We start from the raw sequence: 15,927 nt of genomic DNA, 5'->3' as shown, positions 1-15,927 counted from the left end.
TCATGTTATGTTGAATTAGAAATTCTGTAAATTCTGTGGACAGGCTCCTCCCTTAAGGAACCAGTTCTCTGGGCACCTGGACGGCTCAGTCGGTTGAGAACTTTAGAACTAGTTCTAAAGAAGCTAATTTTTACAGATCCTCTGGATGGTAATGGTTTTGTTACCTGTTCCCATTAATTTGTTCATTCCATAGCATTCACTCCAGACTCCCTACGCCCAGTCACGGAGCTTATGACGTGTTCTGCCCCACGACATACTTTGGCCTGACCTTGAGCTCCTGATGCTGCCTTCCTATCTGCACCTGTTTTCTATGACACCTCATCTATGTTTATCCCTGGCTGCCTGGTTTTGGAATCACTATGTGTCTTGCGCTTGGCAAGTAGTAAATGAGTTTATTCCCAACCTCCCGTAGTCTGTTCCATGTCCTTGCTGTGACCTTGTATAAATGGATACAGCACTCTTGGCTTCACAACCTCAGCTTTTCTTTGGCCTTGGCATAGTCACCGCTGGAGCCATCCCATAGACACCCTTTCCTTCGGCTTGTCAGAGTGCCCAAGGCTCTAGTCTTTGCTCGAAAAGTAATACCCTATGAAGCCTATTCTCCAAATACTGATCATTTCAATATGATTAATTAGGCAGGAATGCATGTAGATAAATATACAATATGCTTGAATCCAGTCATTAACAATCATGCCTGTAGAGTGATTTGCAAGACTCTGTTGCCGTGTATTGCAAATAGGCATGTTTCATAGAAAAGAAACGATCCTGTTAACAATGTTGCTCATATAACTTCCTAATTATGTATGATTGGTCATGAGGAATGCTCGTCAAATATAAACATTTTAAATGTTTTCGAGCCTGATAGTTTCGGTAGAATGTAGAGAATAAGGTTTTGTCATCATCTGTTACCTGACCTTTATGTGAATAATCCAGTGGGTGAACGAATATTACGTATTCTCTTTTTGTTCTGCTTCTCACTGGTAGAAAGGGAATAGCAGTTGGAAAAACTTCCATCTCTCCACCTGGAGTCAGTCACTCTCGTTTAGAGAGGCGAAGGAGGCATGGAGAAAGATTGATTTCAGCCAGATGAATGATAAGCCAACAGCTATGCCAAGTAAATGGTACAGTGCAAATAAGTAACTTTGGCATTTACCGATATTCTGTAATATAGGTTAGCACATTTTTCCTAAAAATATTTCTGTTATATATGCAGGAAAAATGTCTCTCTCCATTCCAAAATAAGGAAACCAAAGAATCCATTTAAGAGGCTTTGTCGGGAGGTAAGTTTTATGCTTCTAGTGTTAAGGCAGCCAATTCCACTGGGTGGTAATTATGATTGGCGAACCATTAAGAAATAAAGGTTGATGGGACATAGGAGATTGGTCTAAAAAGTCTGTCTGGGAAATCTTAACTTTATTTACTGAAAAAAAAAAATATAAGTCACCGAATATTTTGAGCTCAGGGATGTTATAATGAAAATTTCATTAAATTTATCCCCTCTGAGGGATTTGTATTGTCCCCATTTTACAGGTGAGAACATCAAGGTTTAAGATTACATTATATCTCTATAAGGTCACACAGACGGAAGCCAGCAGAGCCAGAATTCAAGAGCCTGGTCTGCTTGACAGGTCTGTCCTGGGTCAAAGCTGAAGATGAAACAAACAAACAAACGTAAAAGCCAACGGATGGAGGTGGGGGATAAAAGAGAGAGAGATTTTAAGGATAGAGATGAATGGATTTAGTCATTGTTGACATACAGGCTAATAAGGAGGGGGAAATGAAAAGATAATTCCCTATTTTGAAAGCAGGAAAATGCATTATTTTACATGGGAGGCAAATTAGTATTGCAGAAACAAACTCCGGCATGACAAATACATCTTGGACAATGTTCTTTTACATTATTAAAAAGAAGGGCACCTGGACAACTCAGTCAGTTAAGCGTCTGACTCTGATTTCCGCTTAGGTCCGATCTCATGGTTGGTGAGTTCAAGCCCGATGTTGGACTCTGAGCTGACAGTGCAGATCCTGCTTAGGATTCACTCCCTTTCTCTCTCTGTGCCTCTCTCTCTCTCTCTCTCTCTCTCTCTCTCTCTCTCTCTCTCTCAAAATAAATAAACAAACATTCAAATACATTAAATAAATAAATAAATAAATAAGAATGATTTAGGGCATCATGGTAACTGAACATGTTACTGCATTACAAGTGACTAACATTTATTTATGGCCTCACTTTTTAATTCATAAATTCCTTCGTATGCATTTTTATATTTGATTTTTCGCAACTTCATGAATCACACCCTACTGGTACAGGTAAAGAGATTAAGGCTTAGGGAAGATGCTTAACTTGCTCAACGTTACACAGTGAATGCGTGATCGAGTTGGGGCATAAATTTGTGTTTTCTGATTCCAAATCCAGGATACCGGGAGGTTTTTAGGATACGATAAACAGTCATAAGCACTTTCAACTTCCTTGAATCAAATGGAATACACATAAATCCCAAACTAAATAGAACTAGTTATCCATCTATTGAAGGGCAGCAAGGAGGGAGATTTAGATAAGCTTCTTGGGCATGATTTCTAGTTCACCAAAGATACGAATCCCTCACTAACGCAGACATGAAACAGCCTTATCTCCGAAGCCTGAATGATGCTGATAACCCCCTGCCCGAGCAAGATTACCTGTGACCCATTTACAGGCTGTGAAGGTGGTCTAATGACCTGAGGGGTGCCACTTTAAATTCTAAGTATGTTACCCAAAAGAGCAAATTCAATTAGTCTTCAAATCATACCCTCACCCTTTTTAAAAAACGTCTCTGATCCTGAATGAAGTAGATAGTCTTTACTCCAAAATGGATATGGACCTCTCTCCCACGGTTTTCTCTTTGCTGTGGAATTGGAAGGTTTCCCTGAGCCTGCAACTCCTTATTCCCATTTCACATCTTGTGTTTTTGCTTTTTAATATTGAGAATCCATAAAACCCCTTAAGACTTTTCCTGTAGCACACGTGCAACAATCAGTCTCTGTCACACAGAGAAACATAAGCTCATGTGTGCGTGGCCCTGCTCTATCCCTAGGCGGCTGACCGTTTCTCATCTGAGAGCTTCCTCAAGAGACTCTGTGATTTGGTCTTCAGGCCCAATCACTGACAAATTAAAATCACGTAAGAAAACAGCAATGACAATGGCAAGCTTTTACTTAGCAGTTACTACACTTAATAATTAGCACTTTTTCTATATCCAATGCTTATTTTTATTTGCAATAAAAAGGAGAAAATAAGTGATACTTTGCCAATGAAACTGACCAATCTTCGTGGAAAAAATAAATCTTTGCAAGCCATTCTATATTTCACAGAGACAAGCGGGGTAGAAGGAGCACAAGATGAAAACTCCAGTCTTTATCGGTTCTTCCAATAGCGAATTAATGAGGACAGCAAATTAATGAAGATTTGGAAACAGGGGTCATTGTTATATACTGGGAGAGAGCTAGGAAGAGGAACACAGGTAGTCTTAAAGGAGGAAGAAGGTGGATCAAAACCGTTCACACAACCTCTTGGTCACCCCCACTTGGAGGAATAATTTGCTACATTAAAGATGGCTGCCGTGAATTGTCTTTTAGAGGCAAATCAATGGTGTGTATTGGGCAGTGAGTTACGGAACAGGAAAGCAGGTGCAAGATCCCACGGATTTGGAGGCCTGGGTAAATGGAAAACATTCAAGTCACTTGCTCCTTGCCAGAATTCCAGCAGATTTCTAAGGCAGAGCAGCGGAAATGAGCTGGTTTTGGATGTCAAAGAACAAGTTACCTCAGCAGTCATGTGGTTTGCACGTGCATTACACCTATTTCTAAATCCAAGAACTTGGGAGGGAATATTTTCCCATTTTCTTCACTAGGAAGCTGAAAAATGTCACATAAGAAATATACTCATGAATTGAATTCAAGTTGGACAGAATGAAAAAAAAAAGGATGATGGTTAAATATGTGAACAGGGTTCAACGGTTGCTTAAATGTCATGGGAAGGTAGAAGCAGACCATCTAAGCAACGAAAGCTTGAAAAGCAAACATTTTCCCCAGTGTATCTGCTAATCCTTTTCTAATCACCTAAAACCTTCTAGGAATCATCAAAAGAGTTTTTTTTTTTTTTTTTAAGTTTATTGATTTCTATTGAAAGAGAGAGAAAGAGAGAGAGAGAGAGCACACATGAGCAGGAGAGGGACAGAAAGAGAAGCAGAGAGAGGATTCCAAACAGGCTCCTCTCTGTCAGTGCAGAGCCTGATATGGGGCTCAATTCCACAAACCTGACATGGGGCTCAAACCCATGAACCTGTTAGACCATAACCTGAGCTGAAACCGACTTCGGGTGGTAACAGACTGAGCCCCTCAGGCACCCCATCAAAAGAGTTTTATGAATGGGGAAGTAACATCTAAACTAACTTAATTATAAAGATATCTACTGTAGCATAACTTTGTGTGGTGTGTACAAATAGATATGACATCATCTGAACAATTCTTTTTGATGGAAAAATACATTTTAATAAGACAATAAAGAATAGACCTCATTGGCTAGTTAATATACATATATAGACACATAATACTTGTTATCAGACTTCTACCTGGGTTTGTTTTTTAACTTCATGTATACTCTTAAGGTGTACTTAATACCTAAGTAGTAATTTGTTTACCCGTGGTTTTAAATGATATGCTACAGAATCATTGTAATTGGATATATAGTATCCCCTTTTATGTGATTTAGTCAAATCTTTATCATTTAAAATGTAAATTCTTCTCAATACGCAAACATTTTAAACAATATTTTGCATCTAAATTTTCCTTATAGTAAACTATTTAAAATGGAAATTTAGCATCAATTATACATTTTTAAAAGTTTTTTCCTGCATATTTCTGATTTGCTCACCATTAAGAACCAATATAAACCCTAGCATGACATATGAGAGGGTGTAGCCTTGTAAATCCTGGATAATGTATTTCAATCCCCCATTTTATAGGTAAAACTGGAATTTGATTATTGCCTTTTCTTTCCTTTGATGCTTATTTGCCTATAATGTGTCACGAGCCCATTGGTCATTTGATTCCTCCTTCTTCTCAGCACCAGTTAGGTTCTTTGTCCATTTTTTTCTACTGATATAGTCAGTTAGTTAGTATTAGGAGATACTTAGATATTAAAAATTAATATTTTTAAAAATTGTTAAGGTTTATTTATTTTTGAGAGAGAGTGTGAGCTAGGAAGAGGCAGAGAGAGAGAGAGACAGCGACAGAGACAGAGACAGAATCCAAAGCAGGCTCCAGGCTCCGAGCTGTCAGGACAGAGCCCGACGTGGGGCTCAAACTCACAAACCGTGAGATCATGACCTGAGCTGAAGTCGGACGCCTAACCGCTGAGCCACCCTTAAACATTAACATTTTAGTACTTTAATATTATAATATTTAATTTAATATTATGCTATCCTATTTTAATATTATACTACAAAGGGTATCTATCACTTGTAATGTGACTCCTTCATACAGAAAGTTCGCGTCGCCTAGTCAAATTTACTGCTCTGTCCCTTTCCCTTCTGTCTTGGCATGTGTGCTTCCATAGACCTCCTTTATGCCAACAGCACGTATTCACCTAGGTTTCAGTGGCTATATATATTTATATAATATATATACATATTTAAGTGTTTAATCCATCTGGATTTTATTAGGGTGCATGTTGTGAGGTAAGGGTTTAACTCCATTTTCCTTTTCCGCATGGTTAGCCAATTTGGCCCCAAACCATATGCTAACTCATTTATCCTTTTTCCCCTGATGCAAAATGTCATCTTCGTCATGCTGCCTCCAAGTACCCCTATCACATATATTCAGCCTGTTTATGGGCTCCTTTTCCGTGCCATTTATCTGTCTGTGTCGTCCTGCAAGCGGGTCAGACATCTTACCCGCAGAGCAGGTCGGAAGACATACGACACAGGAAGTTGGCTGAGAGTGGGGGTGCGGGTGAAGGGTGGGAGGGTGCCGAAAATTGTTAGCGGGGAATAAGGGCAGGGGGTTTAATCTGAGGATCAGCAGTGAAACTCTCTGAGCAGACAAGAGCTCTCCTTTCCCTTGACACAAACCGGAGCAGAAGAACTCCACGGGAGGACAGGCACAACCAGGAAGAGAAAGCAAATAACAAGACGAAAGAAATCGAGTTTATAGTTGCTGCCTGGCTCTTCTCTCCACGGTCTCCCCAGCTGAGGAAAGTATGCAGCGTCGCTGTGAGTCTCAGAGCAAGTGACTGAAGTGGGAACAAAGTTAGCAGACTGCCAGTCTGTCTGGAGAGGCAGAAGACTCGCGTTCAAAAGCTTGTCTCACAGATTTGGAGCAGAGTGCTGTTCAAAGCGGTAGTAAATAAAACCCTTCCCTTCTTCGGACACCCCGGTGGCATGAGGGAAGGCTGTCCTAATGTCCCTTCGCAGCCACCGAGAATGTGGCTGTAGTTTTGCATGAACAGATCATGCACGCATGTACGTTTTTAATTTGATATCTAGTATAAAGCTCTGCCAGGAAGGTTTGATGATGTATGAAATGTTGGAGAGTTGGAGAGGTGGGGGGGTGGGATGGAGAATACTTTATTTTTGTGTAACAGATATTCCCTTTTGCACCCTATATTAAATTACAGGGGACATAAAAAATATTACCTGGGCCATTTATGGCTGTGCTCGCAAGCACAAAGGTTTCATGTGAATTTCAATAGGACCTCTCCCCAGGCATAAGATGTGTTCTCCATAGAAGGAGCCTGATGAGATATGATTACCACGATGTCAACGTCTTTCCAGCTCCTGACGCGCATTCCTTCAACAAATCCTTACCCTCCAAGACTATCTCCAATGGCTGGGGAACTTGACGGTTGGGTGCCTTGAAACAATGCTGCCTATTCAAACACAGGAGCTAAGTGTAAGAGAGTGCAAACAATCCACATGTTTAAATGGGCAGAATCAGGGTTCTGCGTGTCTCTGTACCATCTGTGGAGGTAAATTACATACAAATATTTCAGCACCAGAAGGCCACGTCGATGAACACTTCTCAGCAAGAATCCAAGTTGAAGCCACGGAGAATTCTTAAAAAATGTGTTGAGGCCTCACACAAGCTCCCAAACCATCTTCACAAGTGGAGGGCGTTTTTTTCTTTTTCTTTTTTTTTTTTTTTTTTTATTGTGTGGATTTCACCTGGGATGCATCCTGCCTGGCTCAGTGCCAAGGCCCTTTTCACAGTTACCCAGAGAGCAAGGGGGAGGAAGCCTGGCCACAAGAAGCAGGTGGCATCTTTAGCATGCCTGGAAACTTACACCAGGTTTATACAGGAAGAGGGGCAGGACTGGTCCCAGGGCTTCCCTGCAAAGCTGAGCAGGAGGATGTGCTCATTGTACTCATTGCTCTGGAGTAAATTACTTTTCCTCTCCAAGGGTTTCAGGCTTATTGCTATCTTAACGCCGTTGGCCACTTGCCTCTGGAATCATTAAGCATTGATTTCAATTTGCTTTCACTTAATCAGAAGCCATAATTATGAATCGTTTCTGATTGTTGAAATCAGACCGGTTGTTCCTCTGGAAACCTTTTCTTTCTGTCAGCAAAGAGATGGCTTTGCCTTTTCCTGTTTTCTCTTGTTCGCATTTCCTGCGGTAGAATTGACAAAATCGTAAGACATTTAAGGTGTAGATCTGGGTGATTTGATAAATTCACACATTTGAAGGCATTGCCCCACTTCTTTACCTTTTGTATGTGTGGGGAAGCACCTTAGTTCTACTCTCTTAACAAATAGCAAGTATAAAAAATATACCCGTTACACAACCTAGTGTTATAACTCGGCACCGTGCTGTTACATTAGATCCTCAGACCTTATTCACTTTATCCCTGAAAGTTTGCATCCTTTCATGAGCCGGGCCCCCCCCCCCCCCCCCCGCCGCCATTTCCCCCACCCCCCTGCCCCTGGCAACCACGCTTTTACTCTCTGTCCCCGTGTGAGTTCCACTTTTCTATTTTGGATTCCACGGGTAAGTGATAGCATGCACTGTTTGTCTTTCTCTATCTGGCTTATTTCACTCAGCATAATTCCCTCCAGATCTATCCGAGTTGTTGAAATGACAGGATTTTCTTTTTTTTTTTTTTTGAAGGCTGAATAATACATATATGATGTATCGATCGGATTTTCTTTATCCACGACGTGCACCATCTAGATTTCAGCAGAGGTGTCCCCTGCCATTCTAGACCGACCTCTGGCATGACATACCAGTTTTCCTGGTTGCAGCCTGCTTCACCTTCCTCGGGGTGCTCATTACGTGTGGTGCAAACCAGAACATGCCGAATCACCTTGTAATTATTTGCTCACATCTGTCTCTGCCCATTAGGGTAAAACTCCTTAAATTTTCAGACCGAATTTTGTGCCTGTCACGTAGATGTTCAATGGATGGAGAATGGATGGATAATCAGTGACCCTGGCATTGAAAACGAATGTTGTCCGGAGAACAGATAAACAAAAAGAGAGGGATTGACTAGCTATCCCTCCATGCTGGTTGCAGGGTCTGAGATTAAATGATGTTTGACTTTCCTCCACTGATGAGGAAAGAACAGGGGCAAGTACTCTTGCAAATATTTAAATTCCATCTACAAATACCAGTGGGCTACCAGAACTCTCCAGACCAGCATGAGGGAACGTAACTAATGGAACAGGAGGTAATTAGGAAAGTAAACACTTTGACAAAGTATTAAGGAAAATATTCCAGAAGGATGAGCTTCTAAGGTCAAGTGCAGGAAACTTTGGCTTGTATAGTTTAGCCAATGTGAATAAAATTTTTAAAATATAGGTTCTAAACTAAATATTTCTGTGCTGAGCAAATAACCTGAATCATCTAAAAAGCCTTTGCAATTGTGACAATAATTTTAATCCAAACATAGACATGTTAATCTCTATGTATATGAGTTTGGATTAGGGTTCGGGTTATGTAAGAAAACAAACACACACCTTTCCAGTCTTTACTTAACTTTCCAAGTTAATTTCATATCAATCTGATGACTTTTTAATAATTTCTTCATGTTTATAACCTTATTTTTTGTATATAGTTACAGTATTTTTCACTTTAGAATTAATCTGACATCAGTCTGATACAATCAGATGATGCCAACATACTGAAAACAATGTAAAAAAAACCTATCTACTTCGGTTCATAAAAGATGACCCTTAGACCCGCTTGAAAATTCCTATTTGTTGATCTATGTACCACAAAGTAAAGGTCACACACTGATATATTTTTAAAACAATAAGTCAACATGAAATTGCCAAGATGATTTGTTAAGAGCATCCTTTCTGTTTTGTTTTCCTTGAACAAAAGGACTGATAAAAATGAAAGAGTTATGTGTTCTGGGATCTTGTTTCTGGGCTCCTATGTGTCACATAGGGAACACGTGTTCCTAAAGCTCTCGTTGGGCACTAAACAAGTTTCTTTTCGTATGCCTCATTATGACCTGACTTACTGGGGTGGGGAGGACTTCATTTCATTATAAAGTGAGGCTCCCCGAGCAGTTGAAATTTGGTTTTCACCCTTACTGCTGTGGAATCTGAACTAACCAGCACAGCTCCATGATTATTCCTTCCTTCCTTTTCTCAGCATCCCTGTGCTCACCTGGGCATCTGAAAACACTCTTCCTTCCTTGTATTAATTAGTCTTCTCGGGGTGCCATAACAGTGGGCCACAGCTTGGGTGGCTTCAACAGCAGACACTTTTTTTTTTTTTCCCCTCGCAGCACTGATTTCTAGAAGTCTGAGATCAAGGAGGTGGAGGGCAGTTCTTTGTGGGTCCATGCTCCTTGGCTTGGGGGTGGCCACATTCTCTTCCCTGTGTCTTCGCTGTGGTCTTTTCTTCTATGCATTTCTGTGTCCTAATCTCTTCTAATTAGGATATCAGTCCTATTGGATTAGGGCTCACTCTCATTAATTCATTTAACCTTAATTAGCTCTTTAAGACCCTATTTTCAGATATGGTCACATTCCGAGGTCCTGGGGCTTTTGCACTTCAACCTGTCAATGTGGCAGGACAGTTCAATCCATAATGTTACCGAAGCCTCAGAGTTAAAGTTAACCTATTTGGGAGCTCCCCAAGTCTTTTGCAAATATCTCTGCCATCTATTTTCCACTGCGAAATTATCCTTGAAAATCCTCTTTCCATTCATACTCCTTGGGGATCTTATTCAATAAATTTTGACTTTTCACCTCCATAAAGAGGATTAATCTTTTGTTTCATTTAGGGTCCTTGGCTGCAGGAAACAAAATCCACCGAAGCTATTTTAAGCAGGAGGGGATTTATCAAGGGATATTAGAAAGCTCACAGAATCATTAGGAGGGATGTAGAAATGGGATATAGTGTAACCTAAAGCAATGAATGACTCAAGGCCTTCATCAGGGAACTAGAATTGAGGGGAGAACTGTCCAGATACTGACCCCCAAACTGTCTGAATCTTCAACCACCTGTCCTTCCAAACAGCTAAACCATGCTGTTTTTTTTTTAAATTGGCGTTTAGAAATCCATCCCACGTGGGTCCGTCTGAGAAGGACTACTGGGATACTATTGAATTCTGTCTATGAATTGGGAGTTGAGTTCAGTCCATTCAATTCATCGGGCTGTTTACTCGCGTGTGGTGTGTGTGTGTGTGTGTGTGTGTGTGTGTGTGTGTGTCACACTATAGACTAAAATTTAGGGGCAACCATAAATAAGGATATGTCCACCACTCCTCTCTTATGTTAGCCTCACAATCGTGATCATATACAGCAGCCCACATTACATGTCCGCAAGTTCATCTTCTGAAATAATCTTTCCCGTGCACAAACCGAGTCACCTGTCCCATTTCTGGTATCGAATGCTGCAACATTCTAATGAAGGCATTGGCAATTTAAAGATCTTTCAGCACTTTGCCTATGGTTTTGAGTGTGTGCTTCGGTATGTTTTATTTCTCGGGATTCTATCGTAATGTCAGCAGCAAAGCTTAAATTTTTTATAACCAAAATCACTTCTACCATTTGTACTGTATCCTGACAAGATACTGATCGTGTATGAAATAATGTAAAAATATTAACCATAAGTGTAACATCATCTCTTGGGTCCCTAACATGTACTAGGCAATTGCTATCCCATTGTATAAATAAGGACAATGTTTTTAAAAAAGTTAGATAGTTTATCCATTCACACCAATCATAAACAGCCATTTATTCATGAAATATTGAGTAATTCTATGTATATCCTAGTGATTATTCTGGTCACTGAGGATCCAGTGGTGAACAGAACAGACTATGTTCTGGCCATCATGGGATATCTGTTTTGTCAGAAGACAATGAAAAAAAATTTTTTTAAAAATCAAATATATATAATGTCAGTTGGTGTCCAGGGCTGTAAAGGAAAAGGTAGCAGGTTAGGGAAACAGTAAGTGTTAGTGAGTGTGATGGAGACAGGGGTGGGAATAGGGAAGGACTCACTAAGAAGGTGACAAGTGACAAAGGAGACTTACCGGAGAGAGAGCAATGTGAGTCAAGGCTCCAAGGTGGGAAAATGGCCGGCAAATAAAGAGGAGGAAGGCAAGGGCAATGTGGTGTCTGGGGGGAAACCATTAGGAGGTAAGGTCAATGAAGGAGAGGAGATGGGGGGAATGTTGGTAAGACACTATCTAAGCAACATGTGTAACCTGGACTCACTCAGACGCCATCCCTGAGATGAGAATTTGAAGCCAACTCATTTCTTTGGGAGGAGATTCTAGAAGATACTGGTACTGAATGTGAAAGGGAGGGGGCAAACATAGAGTCTGTTCGGGAGCAGGTTACTGCGTAGGGTAACAGGAATCACGCCCTGTTGGGTCACGGGGAGCTGGTAGATCACGTACCTCAGAGCGGCCTTACTCTAGAATATCTCTTCGCCACTTCTGTCCGGCACCTGCTGAGGGCTGTTCCCAGGAGCATTGACTCTTCTGTGCATCCAAACCACCCTCTCACAACCTGTAATCATCAGGTACAGACAGAGGAAGTCCTGAAGAAAGAACCCCAGGCCCTTGCACTGAGGTCTTCAGGTTTCATAATGGAGAATGATGCTGTGGGATGGGTACATAGGAAGGGGGCGCTGACAACGTCTTGACTTTGCTGTTGGGCTGTCCTGAACTCAGGAGTGTTGTCTTAGGTCATCGGGCCGCTGTAACAAAGTGCCACAGGCTGTGTGGCTTACAAATGACAGAAGTCTATTTGTCACAGTCTTGGAGGCTGGAGGTTGGAGATCAAGGCGCCAGCCTGGTCCAGTGAGGGCCTCCTTCTGGTTTGCAGAGGTCTCCTTGGGTCTTCGCATGGCAGAAGGGTCTAGGGAGCTCCGTGGGACCCGTTTCATCAGAGCACTAAACCCATTCGAGAGAGTTCCGTCATGACTTAAGCATCTCCCAAAGGCCCTGTCTGCTACAACCCTCACACTGAGCGTGACGATTCAACATAGGATTCTCGGGGGGGGGACGCCAACACTAAAACTATATCAAATGGCGTGAACAGATACCCATTTTTACAGGTCCCTCTGGCGACTGGGTTGAAATGGGCAGGATGTGGTGTTCAGAGCAGAAACCGGGAGTCAGCTAGGAGCCATCCTCTTGATCATCAAGCAAGGTCTTGAAATCCTGCACCAACAATGTGAGATGTGGGAGGAGAACGGATGTGTTATGAAGAGACAGCTAACAGGATTGTTGATAAATGTATTATGGAAGGGGCAGAAGAAAACGACTATGAAAGGTGTCTCCAAGGAAATGGAAGAATGGAGTTGTCATTTTCTCAAATAGGAGAGATTGCAGGATAAGCGTTTGTTTGGGAATAAGAAAAAGAAGTGTGAAAACAAGAATCTCAAGCCTGAAAGTATCTTTACAAAGTAGACATCATCATTCCAGGTTTTTAGATGAGAAAAGTGTGCTCAGAAACACCAAGAGTTAACAATATTAATAGGTCTTCATATAATATTTTATATTTATATATTTATATATATATATATATTTATCTAAATCTGTATATATATATATTTATCTAAATCTGTATATATATATATATATATATATTTATCTAAATCTGTATATATGTATAGATATAGATATATATCTAAATCTGTATTTAGAACTTAGATTCATTCTTATTCACAACTCTTAACACTCAGGAAGTTTCTCAAAACAAAAGACCATTCAACAAAATGCCCGAAATTGACATAGAGCAAGGAGGCTGAAGGGTAAGTTAAAGCAGTTAGGGTTTATCTGCAATGTAAATAAACTTCAGATAAATGGTTATTCTTTGTAATAAAAGCAAATTCATTTTAGTAAAAATCACGAAGGCAAAATAGGAATTGGTCACATTGTAATAAAGGAGCCATAAATAAGGAATGGTTGGCCACTTTCCAAGAAAATGAGATTACAGAGTGCTATCTTGGTGGCCTCAATGTCTTAATAGTTCCAAATACATTCATCCCTAATTATTCAGAGCCCGATTAGTCTCTGTTCCATTATCTGGGCCACTCCGGCCTCCTTTTTATTCTTTTGGGTTTTTAAGCACTATCTCTGGGTTTACCACCTAAGACCTTTATTAACTGAGGGCAGAGAAAATTACACTGGAGCATCTGGCTAATTATAATTGTTTTATTAAGGTGTGTGTAGGGAATCGACTGATACTTAGGGCTGCCATAAGACTTTTAAAGGTCACTGTGGAAATTATGGAAAATAAAGCCAGCCATGTTTTTAAATTATGATTTGAAATATAAACCCGTTTTTTGAACACCAGATATCTATAATGAAAATGAGCTATCAAGTAGGCTGTATCTTAAATAGAAGTACATTGTATAAGTCATGAAGAAAGAATAATGATTTATGCAAATCTTGCGCTTTATTAAAAGTCCAGTATTCGATAGGAAAAATATTAAAATATCTATACTGATTTTATATGTAAAATTTATATACAAAATATATGTATTTCGGGAGTAGATTCCTTAATGCCCCTTGCACTGTATGCTAACTAACTTGGATGTAAATTAAAAAAAAATAAATAAAAATTTAGAAAAATAAAATAAAATAAAATATACAGATTTAACAGATATCCACAAGCTTTGCCCTGGAGCAAAAAGTTGTAATGGCCACAGTATGTGTTACAAACTGTGTTAAATAGCTGGCTCATGGAACACAGAGCTTCATAGAGTTCACTCCCATGCCTTATACTATATTTCTTTTTATCTGTGTTCCTGTCCTACCTGAAATACATTTTCTGATACAACAGTGCCAGAAGTTACATATTTATGGAAATCCCACGTGCATATTTTCCCCTTCACACCAGAACAAGAGAAATACTGGCCCTATACTTTATAAGAGTTATTCATTCAAATAAATGCAAATTCTTTTTCTACCCATTATTAGTAGTAACATTATTAGTGGTGGTGTTATCGGTTATTGATATTTGGGGAAAAGTAACTTGAAAGCAATCAGAGGTACGGGTATTCTGAACATACTTTATCATTATTATTTTTTTTTTTTACTTTTTTTAGGTTTATTTATTTATTTTGAGAGAGAGAGGGAACATGAGGGGGAGGGGCAGAGAGACAGGGAGAGAGAGAATCCCTAGCAGGTTCCATGCTGTCAGCAACGGAGCCCCACACGGGGCTTGATCTCACAAACTGTGAGATCGTGACGTGACCCAGAATCAAGAGTCAGACGCTTATCTGACTGAGCCACACAGACGTCCGGATCGCATTGTATTTATACCTAAATAATTTAAACAGAGTGATATACTGTGTGTATTCTATTCCCAAGGATAAAGTCAGAGGAAATAAGATATTGATGAATTATGCTTTACCAGAATATATTTTTGATTATTTGCATTATAAGATGACTGGACATTAATGTGACTTTAAAAAAATAAGCACCCTTTTACTTTTATTCTCAGTGCAGTATGAGGGATTTACTGGGGCCCAAGTCCTTTATTGTTCCTAAATATTTGTGTTTAGAAAACTTTGTTGGCAGAGACATTTACCATATCACGGTAAGTACATGTGACAAAACGGGAAAGGCTGGTAAAAACGCATCACTATCGGCCTGTGTAAGCACGTAGGAAAGACAATGCAAGATGATAACAAATGCACAGCAAATTCAATAAATAGGCTGTTTATTTTAAATACTTCACTTATTACCATAAAGTAAATTAAGAAACATGGAAATAACCTAACTCTTCGAACACCGTAGTTATCTTAACGTGTTGTCTCAGTATCGCTTTCAAATAAAGATGTTTGAAATGGTATCTGCAATCTACATTTTTGATCTGCCTGAGTCACTGCTGGCCTCAGCAGAACATTAATGCAAATCTAATGTACCTGCTGGTATGATTAGCTGAATCAAATGATGGCATTTAAGTAACACCTAAATAATCTTAATTAGGATCTTCGACTCAGCTTACCACTTAGAACTCTACAGATGGATAGTCTTAATTATCAGCCTTTTGATTAGGATAACAGCCCTAATCAAGATGATGTGGGCCTGATAGACAGGGGATCAGTAAATTAATGGCTGCTGTTATGTGGGAGCACACGAGGAAAAATAGAGCAGCTTTCTATGAGAGACAGGATGACGTCTATGCAGAGGAATTAATATCGCTAGGGGAAAAAAATCAGAGTAAAGAATTAGGGATTGAGATTAATATTAGTACATCCAAATATAGCTGAGTCCTTATTGTCAACTGATTATGTAAGTTTAGTGTTTACATAAAATTGACTTCATGCGGGTTGTTTTACGAATGTTCCTAAATTCTGTATTGATAACTTGGTAGAACTTAATAGATCTGATATGTGTGCATCAAAACTATTGGGAATGCCTTCCTTATGATAGAAATTTTGAGACGATAAAGCGAGAGACAGGAAGATGT

This window comes from Panthera pardus, unplaced genomic scaffold (genome assembly GCF_024362965.1).
Source record: "Panthera pardus isolate Hobbes unplaced genomic scaffold, ASM2436296v1 HiC_scaffold_1, whole genome shotgun sequence".
NCBI lineage: Eukaryota > Metazoa > Chordata > Mammalia > Carnivora > Felidae > Panthera > Panthera pardus.
The sequence above is the reverse complement of the archived record's forward strand: the minus strand, read 5'-3'. Positions refer to the sequence as shown.